Genomic DNA, 16,026 nt, shown 5'->3' with positions numbered 1-16,026 from the left:
TGATGGCAGCACAACATTGTAAACGTACTTACACTGAGTTACAGTTTAAGTATCTACACCTAATGACATACTTAAAATGGTTAAATGGTAAATTTTATGTTATATATATATTTCACAATAAAAAAGGACAAAAATATTATATTACATTATGAATGACTTGCCCAAATATTTTATAAATGTACAATCACAGAATTCTATTAGCTCTTAACATTAAATTATTTTTTAAAAAAGGAGTTAAAAAATAAACATTCAGTTCTATATACATCTGGTTTCTTTAAAAAACAAGTACCAAAAGGAAGAAAACCCAAACCTTGAAGAAACAAAGTTATTTTTTATTTCAGCAATACCAATAATGTATGTAATTATTCTTACTTTGCAAACCCTTTGCCTTATGACAAAAATACTTAAACATAGTGATAATCAACATATCCATATGTTTTAACAGTCACACATAAATTCATCTCCACTTTCTCAGCAGAAACTTGTCTGCACTTAAATGATTTGCAATTCAGTTTTTATTCTATTTTCTTGTATCTTTTTCCTTGCGGGTAAAAACTATGCATACAAAGACTATTACCAACTTTCTGTAACATATTCAAGGCAGATAACAAGCAATCTAATAAGAAATATAGTATGTCAAATAAAATGATAAACTGGGAATTCTTAAAAGTGATTAACATTCTGTATGCTAAATTATTTCCTAACCTTTGGGAAATGTGTAAGAAAATAAGTTAGAATTTACATTCATCCCCACATGTACAAAAGCTGGCACAACCGCTACAAGACAAAAAGGCAATAATATTTTTGCTAATTACAAAAATGATTCACATTCAAACAAATCCAACTGAAATTCATGGAACTATAGAACATTCTTAAAAATACAAACTCCTTAATTCAATACAATATACCACACATACATCAATTTCTTTTCTATTCTATGATGTCAAAGAAAACATTGATTTAACACATAGTTAAATTCAACAATATTGATTTAATGTGTAACTCATTTAACATGATTCATTAATGGGACTTGACCTCAATTTACCAATTAAACTTTAATATTGGTTAATTAATTATTTCTTTGGCAGTTACCAAACTAGGCAGTTTTCAGTACTGATTAATTTTCCAAGATCTGCCCACATAACTATCATTGTATGCAGAAGTCTCACTAAAAATGAAGTTACCTAAGACAAAAAGAATAAAAGCAAAGAAAGAGGTATATTCAAGTGTTTGACTCCCTTAGTGCCCTATGCATAACCCTTCTAGAGGTAGCTATTTCAAGTGACAATAAATCATTTGATCAACAATTTCCCTACTTTCCCAATAAAATACATTAAGCAAAAATTAAGTAAACTATTGTAGAGTCCTCCCATAAAAACAACAACGACCTACAAATGTATTTTTCCTTATTATGTTCTTAGTATACATTCCTAAAAGTACATTGTGGATCTTGTGTCCAAAAGATCCATCCAGCAAAATTCATATATTTATATAAGTTTTTAGCAGTTTAACATTTACATTCAGATTCAACAAAAATTTCTTAGACTACACTAGGAAGTGAATTCCAACCACAACTTTATAAAATGGGGGGTGCCTGGGTGGCTCAGTTGGTTAAGCAACCGCCTTCGGCTCAGGTCACAGTCCCGGAGTTTCGGGATCGAGTCCCGCATCGGTATCCCAGCTCCATGGGGAGTCTGCTTCTCCCTCTGACCTTCTCGCCTCTCATGCTCTCTCTCTCTGTCTCTCTCTCAAATAAATAAATAAAAATCTTTAAAAAAAAAAAATCTTTAAAAAAAAAGATCTCATGTTAAAGGTAAATGAGGCTGAGAAACAAAATAATTTGATCTCACAATTAGTAACTACTGAATTCAAGAGGTGGAATCCAGATATTACTGATGTCAAAAGGAAGGAGGAAGAGAAGTAACACTTGTTCTGTGTCAGACATGACCCAGGCACTTGGCACACGTTTTGTTATTTAGTTCTTACCACTGTTTTGTAAGGTAGACACAGTCTCCATTTTGAAGATGAAGAAAATGAGGTAAGAAGTGATTTGACTTGATCAAGGTTTGTTCAGAAAATAGGCAGCTAAGACAGGACAGAAACCCTGGGAATATACATTGACAGATTTTTGTCCGCAAACCATAACTGCGATCCAAGGAGGAAAGTTCATTTGACATGTTGTTTTATTTTTTTGTTTTTAGGGTTTTTTTTTTTTTTTTTTTTTTTTTAAGAGAGAGTATCTGAGTGGAGGGTGGGGGTGAAGGTATGGAGGCAAAGGGAGAACATCTCAAGCAGGCTCCATACCCAGTACAGTGCCCAGCATGGGGCTTGATCTCACAACCCTGAGATCACGACCTGAACCAAAATCAAGACTCAGATGCTTAACCAACTGAGCCACCCAGGCGCCCCTGTTTTCAATTTTATTTGTTTTTTATAGAAAAGGAATTCTGTTGGTAATGACACAGCAATGACACAGCATTTAGCATGCAAATAGATGTCAACCCAATAATTAATCCAATTATCTAATAGGAAAACACAGAATGCCTTTTGTCATTAGAATAGCTTTGCTAAGAATAAGACCCTCTTGTACCAGGTACCAATTCTTGAAACACTACTTTGAGCAACGAAAATGAGAATTAAAATTTAGACAAAGAAGGTGAAATACTACTCCTCATTCTACCCAATGCTCCTATATTCCACTAACTGAAACCTATGATTCTGTTCCTCACTAGCATAACTCAATGGGAGAGCAAGAGCAGGGAGAAAAGGCTGGTCTCAGAATGGGAAAGAAACACCACCATTTCAAATATAAAATCAAATCTAAGTCATTTTCCTCTCTACTTGAGAAAGTTCAGCAATGTATCACTCAAAGTATCTGTCTTCTATTAACCTATAAAACTGTCTAAAATCCAGTTAGAATATTCCCTTCCTTTACAAATTCTCACCTGTCTTTTCTCATCTCCTTCTGTTATTACTCAAAATCTACTCAAAATAACAATAATAATAATAATAATAATAAGGCAGTCAGACATCTAGAGCTCTTTTATTCAGGAGCAAAATCAATAATTATCAAATACTGGCCAAGGCATGAAGGATTCATATTTCGGAATAATTTTCAAATTTTCAAATTTTGCTACATGGAACCAAAGAGTTGTATGAAATACTCCTAGTAGCTAATGAATGAGAGAGAATGCCAGGTAGGTTTCATTATAAAAGTATATTAACTCACATACACTCTTTCATTATGCCAAATTTGGGGCCAGAAAAATGTATAACAATAAAATCGAAGTTCTAAAATTCTTACCCTAGAATATGTAAGAAGTAGAGGGGAGGCAGGTGATAATTTGTTGTATTTTTTAAAATGAGTCCTCATCTTTTCTCTGATCTCGTTTATGATGCAATCCTACAGGAAACAAATTAAAGTCTAAAATGAACTCTGAAGTTTCTGAATAATACCATTTTCATTCCTTTTTTTCTTTTTTAAAGATTTTGTTTATTTATTGAGAGAGAGAATGTGTGTGTAGGAACAGGGGGAGGATCTCAGGGAGAGGGGGCACAAGGGGGGTGGCAGAGAGACTCTCAAGCAAACTCCCCACTGAGCATGGAGCCCAAGGTAAGTCTTGATCTTAAGACCCTGAGATCATGACCTGTGCCAAAACGAAGGGGAGGGCACTTAACTTACTGAGCCACCCAAGTACCCCTACCATTTTCATTCTTGAGAGGAATGTGTATTCTGCTATCGTTGGATGAAGTAATCTACAAATGTCAATCATATCTGGTTGACTGATGGTGCTGTTGAGTTCAAATATATTCTCACTAATTTTCTGCCTGCTAGATCTGTCCATTTTTAAGAGTGTTGAGACACCCAGCAACAAATAGGGGAGTCATCTTTCTTTTTGCAATTCTCTCAGTTTTTGCCTCACACATTTTGATGCATACATATTAAGGATTATGTCTTTCTAAAGAATGAACCCCACTGTCATTATATAATGCCCCGGTTTCCACTTGAAGATTTTCCTTGCTCTGAAGTCTGCTCTGTCTGAAGTTAATAGAGCTATTCTGGCTTTCTTTTGATTAGTGTTAGTATGGTATATCCTTCTCTATTCTTTTATTTTTATTCTGTATGTGTCTTCACATTTAAAGTGGGTTTCTGTTGACAATATATAGTTGAATCTTGTCTTTTGTTCCACTCTGACAGTCTCTTTTAACTGAGTATATTTAGACTACTGGCATGTAAACTAATTACTGATATACCTGGATTGATATCCTCTCTTTTTGTTACTGTTTTCTGTTCATTGCCCTTGTTTTTGTTCCTATTTATATCTTCTACTCTTTCTCTTTTGTGGCTTTAATTAGGGATTTTTATGAGATTCTATTTTCTCTCCCTTCTTAGCATATCAATTATACTTCTTTTTTCACTTTCTTTTATTTTTGCCCTGGAGTTCACATTATAAATTTACAACTAATCCAAGTCCATTTTATGGGTAGTGAAGTACAAGTACCTTTTAACAGAATATTCTTAATTCCTCTTTCCCAACCCTTGTATCATTGTTGTCATTCATTTCACTTATATTTAAGCTCCACTCATTGAATACATTGTTGATAATATTATTTTAAACAAATTATGTTATTTGTAAGGTCAATTAAGAATAAGAAAAATAAAAGTTAAAGTTATTCAAAAGTTATTTTAAAGTTATTTCCCTTCACCTAGTCTTTCTCCAACGGTCTCCCCTTTTTTAATGTAGATCCAAGTTTCTAGCCTATACAGTTTTCCTTCTCTGAAGAATTTCTTTTAATATGTCTTATAAGACAAACCCACTAGCAACAAATTTTTTACATCTTTGTTATCTGAGATAGTCTTTTTTCTCCTTTTCTTTAAAGCATAATTTAGCAGGATACGGAATTCTAAATTGTTGGATTTTTCTCCCAACACTTTATTCCACTTCACTCTTTTCTTGCTTGTGTGATTTGTGAAGAGAAGTCAGATATTCTTACCTTTGCTTCTCTATAGATAAGGTGTTTTTTCCCTCTGGCTTCTTTCAAGATTACCTCCTGTCTGATTTTTCAAAGTTTGAATATGAAATGCCTAGGTAAAATTTTGGGGACTCTTACCCTGCCTGATGTTCTCCAAACTTCCTGAATCTGTGGTTTGGACTCGGACATTAATTTGGTGAAACACTGTCAATATTGCTTCAGATATTTCCTCTGTTCCTTTTACCCCTTCCTCTCTTTCTGGTATTCCCATTATGCATATATTATACCTTTTGAAATTGTCCCACAGTTCTTAGTTGTTGTTTTTTAAATTTTTTTCAGGCTTTTTTCTCTTTGCTTTTTAAATCTTTTTTTTTTCTTTATTAAGATTTATCCATTTATTTGAGAGAGTGGTGGGAAGGTGCTGAGGGAGAAAGGGCCTCAAGCAGACTCCACACTGCACACAGAGTCAGATACAGTGCCTGATCCCACAACCCCAACATCATGACCTGAGCCAAAACCAAGAGTTGGATACTCAACCAACTGAGCCATCCAGGTGCCCCTCGATGTTTTTTAATTTTAGACGTTTTTACTGACATATCCTCAAGCTCAGAGAGATTCTTTCCTCAGCTATGTTCGGTCTTCTAATAAGCCCATCAAAGGCATTCTTTATTTCTGTCACAGTATTTTTTAATTTCTAGCATTTTTGTTCTTTCTTAGAATTTCATATATTATCCATCTGTTCTTGCATGCTGGCTATTTTCTTCATTAGAGCCTTTGGCATATTGTCATAATTGTTTTAAATTCCTAGTCCGATCACTCCAATATCCCTGCTGTGTTTAAGTCTGATTCTGATGCTTGCTCTGTCTTTGTAAACTCTACTTTTGCTTTTTAGCATGCCTTGTAATTTTTTTGTTGGAAGCCAGACATGATGCACTGGAAAAAAGGAACTGTGGCAAACAGGCATTAGTAATGTGGGGTAAGAGAAGTGTTCTATGATTAGGTCTCAGTCTTTTAGTGAGTCTGTGCTCCCAATCCTCCGGCACCACCATCCCCACCACACACACACACACACACGCACACACGCACACACACACCCCTTAGGACAAAAAGAATGGCTAGAGGAGGAACAAAATGGCTGGAATTGGACAATTTTCTTCCCCTCCACGGAAGACTGAAACAGCCTAAAGTTGGGCATTCCCCCTCCTCCAGGTCAGTTAGACTCTTATAACACCATAAAAGATTAGACACTGACAAAATAACTTTTCTTTAGGGCAAATCTTGTCAAGAAAAACAGAATGCCTTGGCATATTTCAAAATGATTGACTTCCCCTTCCTATGTAGGAAGTACCAGGGCACTTTTCTCTAATTCTCTCTGTGAAGTCATGGTAGAGCTGGAGGTAAAACCTTGAAAAATGTGGGATTCTTATACTTGGGCCCCCCTAGAGTTTCTACCTCAGACTTACCACACTGAGCCTCTGGCAATTCATTAATTACATTTTAGGTTTTTTCCCTACCCAGTACTGGTTACCTTAGAGGTCTTTGCTCCTATGCTCTGCTAGAATAAGTTGTCATTCTCTGTATTTGCCTGTCTGTCCCTCCAATTTGGGGACAGCAGCTAGCCCTATGACCTCACCTCTATGAAAACTCTAAGAAAGTTGAAAGTTTTCAAATTGTTCGGATTCTTACTTACTGTTAAAATAGAATGATAACTTGCATGACATGCCAAAAATCACTGAAAAGTCTCCATTTTCAATTTTTACCTTCACATTTTGCTAACTGATAAAGTGATATATAACACTTATGCTATTAAGGAGAGAGAGAAAATAGAGGTCTGTATTTGTCTCAACGGCATATAAATTACCTAAAATACAAATGATCATAGAGTTCACCCTATAAGTAATACCAAAATGCAAATTTTTAAATAATACACTCCATCCTTTCTTTCTGAAGCAATGAAAACACATATATAATAAAAAATTATAGGGATCATTTAGATCCTGAATTATGATTACAAACTAAAAGCAGGTCCTAAATAAAGCCTAAATATTAGATTTCCATAGGGGCTTTTCAAAAAAAAAACCGTAAAAACTGTAATTCACCAGTATCTTTGCTGCTCAATTTGCAGAAAAATAAAGCCTATTTCTTAATTCCTAAATAGAATGATAATATCTTCTAAACAAACTTGAGTTTTCATATTCTTCCTCTGGAGGAAAAAAAATCAGTAAAAAACTAAAATTTGTCTGTGAAATTTGACATTTGGATGCCAATTCCTAGCATTTGCTATTGCTGTGCAATTAACCTTTATCAAAATTAATTTACTTAGAAAATCGTAGTCCACTGTATGATGCTGTCTGCTGTTCTTATAACAAGAAATACAGCTAATTTTTTCCCAAATTGCACTGTAAAACAGCTCATTACTCTTTATATTATTGACTTAAATTTTATTCAACTGAGTTTTAACATACTTAATCAAATGCATGCTGGTTAAATAAGATGAAAATATCTAATTCACTCTAAGAAATTTGAAAGCATGTTGCAAATAAGTGCCCAAACATAGCAAGAATGTCAGACTAACTAAACCCAAGAGAACATATTAGCAGTATCTTCACTTCACATAAACAGAACTTTATTATTATTGTTTCCACATCTGTGATGTATTAGGTACAACACACATTTCTGAGCCCTTAATATATTGAACAGATGGTGAACCATTACAAAATTAGGAACAAGGGTAACATCTTAAGGAATCATTAATAATCTTGCTCTTCAGCCAGAGGAGAGCCACCAAAGCTGGATAAATACTTTTCTTTTGAGGATAATGAGGAATTAGGGTGAAAGACATAGGAAATGATTTGAGGATGGTCACAAAAAACATTGGGAAAAGTGACTACAGTAACCAGTTAAAAAAATATATATATATATATATATATACATATATACTAATATATATATGAAGAAAGAGTAATATATGAAGAAAGAGTAACTGACCCCAAAAGAGGTCAAATGAGAATGAAGATGGACACTTGTGAAAGAAAAGAATGCTCTGAAAGTTCCATTCTTAATTTGCTTAACATAAAATATATTATTGAGACCCCCACATTCCTGCAAATCCCAAAACAAATTCAGAATCAAACTAAAACTAAGACTTAGTAATTAGCATAGTTTCTAGCTAAAGTAATAACTAATAAAAATGGAGCCAATTATGTCAGTTCACAAAAGATAAATGAAAACATCAAAAGAAAAAACCAAAAAACAAAAATTAAGATTCTCTCATTATGTCACGTGGTTATATATATGTAAAAATAAACTATCCAGGTGAAAATGGCTGCGACAAGATAATCTAGCAGACAGAGCTCAGAATGTACTCCTGCTCCCAAAAAAGTCACATGATTTTTAAGGAAGTCCCAGATTATCTCCAGAGCTGAAATAATGTAGTATCAGTAGAATCTTTTGAGGAAAAGTGATATAGCATCAATAAATAATATAGTACTTTCTGGGTGAAGGAACACTATCTACCTAAAGAAAAAAGGATTTCCTAACTTTTAAAGAGAAAAATTTGATTTATTAGTAATTTCAATATTAACTGTGAAAAACGGCTTACCTTCCTTCCACTAGAATGTAAATTGACAAAACCACATGGTATTTCCAAAGGAAGATATTATTGCTTGAATCTGGGTCACTAAAATTATCACTGTGCAAAATGAGAAAAAAAAGGGATAACATTAATTACCTACAATTATGCATTTTCTTTGCTGTTAACGTGAACATATCTCACATATCATCTCACAGGCTATTCAAATATGATACATGTCCCTAGTTTGAAATCTCTAGAGAGAGCTCCTTTGAAGATTGAACACATAGTTAAAACTATTTAAGCAATTCCTGATCACTAAATGTGAATAAATTTTTTTCCAACTAAAAAATTTTTTTAAATATTTACTGTTCTCACACCACTTTATTTTTTCCTTAACAGCATGGAAGTTCAGCTATACAAAAAGGCTCACTATTAAAAACAAAACACACACACACACACACAAGGGAGAGGGGATATTCAAACAGCTTCAAGGACAAAAAACATGCTTCACACTAGATCATATTTACAGTTCCTCATCTAGAATTCAGCTAACATCCAACTGCAGCAATCAGCCAAGCTTGGCAAATTAAAATAACAGTAATTTTGACAGATTATCTGCTATAAATATTCAAATATGGGCGTTTATGTACATGCAAGGGTCTCTATATGCCAATCAAAAGGCTTTGTTCAGGATCCTAAAACTGAGTTTTTTTCACCCTTCTTTTTTGTAGGAATCCCCTAAGTCCTTAACTTTCATTTTAACTCTTTCACCTCAGCTGATAAAGGGGCCAATTATTTCTCTATTCATAGCCTGAATTATCATCCATAGCCTGAATTAAAAATTTAAGGATAATATTCATATCAGACAAAAAGAAAGTACTTAGAATCTTTGAGAATCGAAGTCTGTAAAGAAAAAAAGAAAGATCCAGGAATGAGGATGAGGTGGCTGCAAAGAGAGAATCTGGAAGGATGGCAACTGAATAAAAGATTAATGTTTTACTCATGTGGCCAGGTATGGATTGGTAAGTAAAATCCAAATGTAAAGAGCATTTAACAACTTCATAAATTTGGGCTGCCTTCAAAGTTCCATTAAGATAGACCACCATTTTTCTGGGGCACCTTGGTGGCACTGTTTGTTGAGCTTCTGACTCTTGGTTTTGGCTCAGGTCCTGATCTCAGGGGTGTGGGATCCAGCTCCACACTTAACACAGAATCTGCTGGAGTGTCTCTCTCCCTCTCTCTCTGCCACACCCCTGGGCACACACACACACTCTGTCTCTTTCTCTCTCTCTCAAATAAGTAAATAAAATCTTTTAAAAAATAAAAGACATAAAAGATAGACTACCACTAATTTCCCTCAAGACAAGACTCTACACTTTGAAGACAAGTATATGAAAGTGTCAAAAGTGGGGAAAGGCAATTAGTATGAAATTCAAACCAAATTCAATTTTTGAAATCCAGAGAGAGTTCTATTTAATCAATAATAACGGCTCTAATGAAGGCAAGATATCTCATGCATGAATTTATTAATTGTCCTCCTATCCTATCTCCCATTAGTCAGTTCCCCTTAAACATGTATGAAATTACTGAAAAGAACCCAGGAAAACTACAAGTGATAGACATGTCTCTGCATCCAGAGCAAACGATGCAGTCAAACAAAATTATGGACAAAAATTCAACCTATTCAGAGGCATATGTCCTTTTCTTTCCACCTGGAAAGAAACAGCTATAAATCTCTATTAAGATTGCTCAAAATATTCCTAGAAAATTAAGCTTGCAAGAGAACTTTTCCTTTATGATCACTCACCATTCAGCCACTCAAACCCAGGTCTAGTAGGGGATGTAAGCCAGAACAGTGGTTTTCAAAGCAGCAAAAGGAGATGAAAAGTCTAATTTAGGGGCAGTCACTTAAGCCTCCCTTTGGAGCTTGTCAGAAATGCAGAGTCTCAGTCCCTATCCAGGGATAGACTGAATCAGATTCTGCATTTTAACAATCCCCAAATAATTCACATAGGTATTAATATTTGAGAATCTCTGCAGGAAGATTAGAATGAGAAAAAAGGTATAATCTGTTCGAAGACTGGTTCTTACTTCAGGCCACTGTCTAATAAGCAATCAGTTTTTAACCTTTGGTTTAAAAGCATCATTATTCCTCCCACAATCTTTGTACTTTATTTTATTTAAGATTTTCTTTATTTATTTGAGAGAGAGAGTATGAACAGGGGAAGGGTCAGAAGGACAAGCAGACTTCCCACTGAGCAGGGAGCCTAACACAGGGCTTGATCTCAACTGAGCCAGTCAGGCTCAGATGCTTAACCTATTGAGTCACTCAGGTACCCCAATTTTTGTATTTTAAATAAGGGATCTTGAAAAATAGAAACCCCTTGAGAGACAAAGGAATTAGTATCTAATGATTAAATCTCAGATCCCAAGAAAGGCTATGACAGAGTTATCTTGGAGCAGGTGGTCCCATCTCCTACCCCTGAATCACATGAACTAGACAAGTTAATTTAGTAACAACCCCTTTCATTCCAAATCTTAGACTCTAAGAACATACAGCAGTTCCATAGCTCAGAAAGAGATCAAGAGACCAAAGGACCATGCCGTCATGTAACCAGAAGAGGAGAAAGCTGTATGTGCTCATTATTCAGCTATTGTCTTTTAGCTCCAAATCCAGCCTTTAATACTCAACATAGTGATGCTGAAAAGAGACTCTGGAAACTACTTTTCTCTTTGGCCAGCCAGCTTGGCTGGCTGTTGCTAATAAGAGCACTAGGAGAAACTTGCTTTTTCCAGTCAGCACTGCCCCAGCATAGGCCCTCCACTCCAGCAGCAGCAGTTGGTGACAGCCACCAATTTTTCCAGCACTCTCAGAAGTATCAGCAAAAGCCAGACAGTACTCCCTCCAGAGGTTTTGAGCCCCAACTCTACTCATAAGCCCTTTTTTGTCCCCAGTATTGATGGTTGTAGCTTTTTGCAATTATCATCTCTGTGTTACTCCAATGTTCCCCTTTTGCTCTTTCAGCTCTATCACCTGTATAATCCATTGACTATATTAAATTTTCTCAATAGAAAGATCTAGTGTAGATTGCTTCCCTGTCCAGATTCTAACTGATATATAGTGCCTAGACAGAATAAAATCCAACATGATCTTGATCGCTTAGGAAAACTATTTTCTGAAAACATGACAGCCTATGAGAAAATATTTACTGTCTCTCCCCCAAAATGGGTGCAAGATGGGAAATGGATGCAAGAAGTATGGTTGAGAAAGATGAGGAAACACAACTTGAGGAAATAATATATTGGGGGCTCCTGGGTAGTTCAGTTGGTTAAGTGTCTGCCTTCAGCTCAGGTGGGATAGAGCCCCTCATCGGGCTTCCCTGTTCAGCATGAGCAGGGAGCCTGCTTCTCCCTCTCCTTCTGCTCCCCCACACCACCCCTACTGCTTATGCATGCACACTCTCTCTCTGTCAAATAAATAAATAAAGTCCCCTTTAAAAAAAAAAAAGCAATATATTGAACAAATATCATGACAGAAAGAAAACACATTTTAATCCCCAGAAAAATAAAGAAAAGACCAATAAAAAGTCTAAAACAAATATAGTTGTCTACTTTACATAACAAATCACAGAATTTAAGAAGTGGAAGGAACTTTACTCTTTTGCCTCTGCCACTGTTGTTTTTATTAAAGTAGTTTTATACTGAACTTGAGTTTTACTTTCAGGAAGCCACTGACAAATTAGAGAGAGGTGAAAGAAATTACAAAAAAATTGATGAAAGCAACAGGCAATAGGATGCATGAGGAGAGATTCAAGGAGTCACTTCTTAGCTCAGGCCAAAAAAAGAAAACTTCAGGATGTTAGCTGCCTTCCAGTTAAAGAGTTCTAACCAGTTCTGCTTCATCACCCTACAGATGCTTAAGATGATAGAAGATAAAATAAAGGAAGACATGAAACCGGGCTTCTTAGCTTACTGACTGACTCTCCTTTGAATCACTAAAATAGTAGCTCTTAATGCTGTTTACACATGAGAATGAATGAGAATTTTTGACGAAAATAACAAAATAGTAATAATGATGATGACGCTCAGAATACAGTAACATAGATCTGATTTAACTGGTCTGAGATGGAGTGCAGACATTACACAAACAAAACAAAACAAAACAGGGCACCTAATGGCTCAGTCAGTCAGTAGAGTGCACGACTCTCGCTCTTGAGATAATGAGTTGAATCCTATGTTGGGTATAGAGAACAACTGTCAAAAAACACAGAAGCAGAGTATTCCTGATATGACTCTTTTCACTAATATGACTAACAAAATTTCCATCCGGTTTTAATTATCCATATTAGTTATGTAACCTATTTGTAGTTACTTTCTCCTTCTAGTTAAAACCAGAAAACCACTCTCTTCATCTGTCCTCCTATCTTCATAATAGTATGTGTTCTCAGTCTACCTTCCTTTGCTATCCTATTCTAAAACACTATATTATTTGAATAATAAAGTAAAATATGACCTATGACAAAATAAAATATACCTCAAATAAGTTATGTTTACTAAATGAGTCAAATGAGTCATCACTACTCCTTCTACCCTCATAACACAGAAAAATTGTATTTATTATACATCATGTGTAAAAACTTAAATGAAAAAATTTACGACCTCCATCATCAATAAAAAAACTTATTGTAGCAAAGAAAAATAACTATTTAAAAATCACTTGAATCATATTTTCATCAGGAAGAATAAACTTAAAAAGATGATTCTCAATTTCATTGTCAATCAGAATTACATATTAAGCTCATAAAATTATAGACTTCTGGGCCCATGACCAGGAATTCTGAATCATAAAGTCTGAGTTTCCGAGGATGAACCCAAAAGTATACATTTTAATAAGCTTCCTAAGTAATTATTACGCAGATTATCTTTAAATTACACTTTCATATATACTGCACCTTCAAACCACTCTGAACTTCCCTATAAGCCCTTTAGGTCTGATCAGACTACCCACCCCTATCCCTCATCTTAAGAGCTTCAACTTCTGATTAAACTACATGCTTGGAATTAAAATAGAGAAAAAATAAGTACAACCAGTTGTTGGACATACATTACCATAGGCCGTGAACTTTACATAATCTATTACAGATATAAGAATTAAATGAGGGGCCCTGGGTGGCTCAGTGGGTTAAAGCCTCTGCCTTTGGCTCAGGTTATGATCTCAGAGTCCTGTGATCGAGCCCCACATCGGGCTCTCTGCTCAGCATGGAGCCTGCTTCCTCCTCTCTCTCTGCCTGCATCTCTGCCTACTTGTGAGCTCTGTCTGTCAAATAAATAAATAAAATCTTTAAAAAAATGAATTAAATGATATATTGCATGTAAAGTCTATAAGCTTCTAAGATAAAGAAATGCTCATTAAACTAGCTGCTACCTAAACTAATATATACACAAAACTCTGTATATGCATGTTTACAGCAGCTTTATTCATAACTGCCAAACTTGGAAGCAACCAAAATGTTCTTCATTAGGTAAATGAAAAAGTAAGCTTTGATATATATGAAATATTATTCAGCACTAAAAAAGGAGTAAGCTATGAAGCTATGAAAAGACACAGAGGAAACTTAAAGTAAAAAGAAACCAATCTGAGAAGGCTACATACTGTTGATTCCAACTATTTGATATACTAGAAAAGGCAAAACTATGCAAACAGTAAAAAAAAATAAAAAATTAAAAAAAAAATCGGGCTGTCACAGGTAGAAGTTAGGGAAAGAGCAATGGACATGAATAGATAGAAAGGGGAAAGGATCTTTAGGGCTGTGAAAATACTATGTATTATAATGATGGATACATGTTATACATTTGTCCAAACCCACAGAATGTACAACAGGAAAAATGAACACGAAGGTAAACTATGGATTTGGGTGATTATGATATGTCAATGTAGGTTCATCAATTACAACAATGCACCACTCTGGTGGGGAATGTTAATAATGGAGGAGTCTATGCATGTGCAGGGGCAGGGGATATGATTTTGCTGTGAACATAAAACTGCTCTAAAAAAAGTCTTTATTAAATAACAAAAAAAAAGAAGAAGAAGAAGAAGAAGAAGAAGAGGGGGCACAGAGGGGCACCTGGGTGGCTCAGTGAGTTAAGTGTCTGCCTTCAGCTCAGGTCATGAACCCAGTGTCCTGGAAGCACAAGCCCAGTGTTGGGAATCCCTGCTCAGTGGGGAGTCTGCTTCTCCCTCTCCCCTGACCCTCCTTCCTGCTTATGCTCTCACTCGCTTGCACTTTCTTTCTCAGATGAATAAAGTAAAATATCTTATAAAAAAAAAATAAATAAATTTTTAAAAGGAGGAAACAGTAAGCTGCTATTATCCCTAGGAAGAGTCAACTTTGTGGGGGTCATCATAATGACTCTAAGACATGGTTGTTACTTATTTCCAAGTTGTAGGAACTAAGGTTTAATAAATTGTCTGGGCAAATAATTTGCCCAGAGCTAGTTAGGGAGCAGAGAAAGGATTCAAGGTGATACCTACGACTCCAAAACCTGAACTCTTTACTTTAACTTAGGCTAACTTCCAGAAATAGCAACACAACAATAGTAAGCACAAAATCATTCTATAGTCATAACTACACTTTATAAGAAATTTTCTGAATCATCCCCAGGTCAACCATGACCTAAGCATGTCTCACAAATATTCTTATATGACTAAGAACTGAAAGACAGGCATATACTATGATGGGTGGTTAACAATATGTAATTATAATAACCAAAATTAAGTACAGGTTAATGAGTGAACTACTTCATATTAAATAATGTTCTAATAAATATAATACTTAATATTTAAAGAGTATTTAATATTTTCACAGCACTTTAAAATTATGAATTAGCAATAACTCCATGATAAGGGCCAGTATGACTGTTAACAGCCATACAGTCATATTGTCCAGCAGACAATATGAATAAAAAGGTAAATGAAATCCAGTCTAAGTCATCAAGCTATTTAACTCAAAAACATTACAAACTCAAAGTCTCTTGACTTCCCACATCAAAGGGCTGTAATCCTTAGTTAAAAGTATATGAAGCTACAAGGCGATGAATTCAAAACAATAAGGAGACTTCTATATTTCACCCATCACAAAATATGAACAGAATAAATATGCAATTCAAAGTTCTCCTTCAGGATGCTTTCTACTCAAATTTTATAAAATCTGCTTATGTTCCTAATGATTAAGTTTTTTGTATGAATCATTTACTTTTTAAAACATTCTGGACCTCGTCTCAAAGCATCTGTTTTCCCCTCATCTCTGTGCCTCCCAAATGGCCATCATTTTCTCCTCCCAAGTACATTTCTAGCTTGCCTGTTCCAACCAGCTATCTCTAAAATGGTAAGCATTTTAGGCACTGGTTTCCACAAACCTTCCCCACTTGAACAACATTCATAACAAAACACAATTAGTCATGCAAAAAAAGATATGTAT

At 35.0% G+C, this 16,026-nt stretch overlaps 1 protein-coding gene across 3 annotated transcripts in view; it reads right to left on the bottom strand.

Moving 5' to 3' along the window:
* Positions 1 to 16,026, bottom strand: part of FUT8 (fucosyltransferase 8) — a 295,282-nt gene that overhangs the window by 185,974 nt on the left and 93,282 nt on the right. Inside the window, exons 1-2 of one of the 3 annotated variants that reach the window (XM_059182355.1) lie at positions 8,576 to 8,665; positions 3,305 to 3,403 (exon numbers count right to left, since the gene is read on the bottom strand). The gene's annotated coding sequence lies outside the window, so the exon portion shown is untranslated. Of the gene's footprint in view, positions 1 to 3,304; positions 3,404 to 8,575; positions 8,666 to 16,026 lie in introns of those variants that run through there. The other 2 variants (XM_059182354.1, XM_059182357.1) reach the window with 2 other exon arrangements.

The sequence above is a fragment of the Mustela lutreola genome, chromosome 7 (genome assembly GCF_030435805.1).
Source record: "Mustela lutreola isolate mMusLut2 chromosome 7, mMusLut2.pri, whole genome shotgun sequence".
NCBI lineage: Eukaryota > Metazoa > Chordata > Mammalia > Carnivora > Mustelidae > Mustela > Mustela lutreola.
The sequence above is the reverse complement of the archived record's forward strand: the minus strand, read 5'-3'. Positions and strand labels throughout refer to the sequence as shown.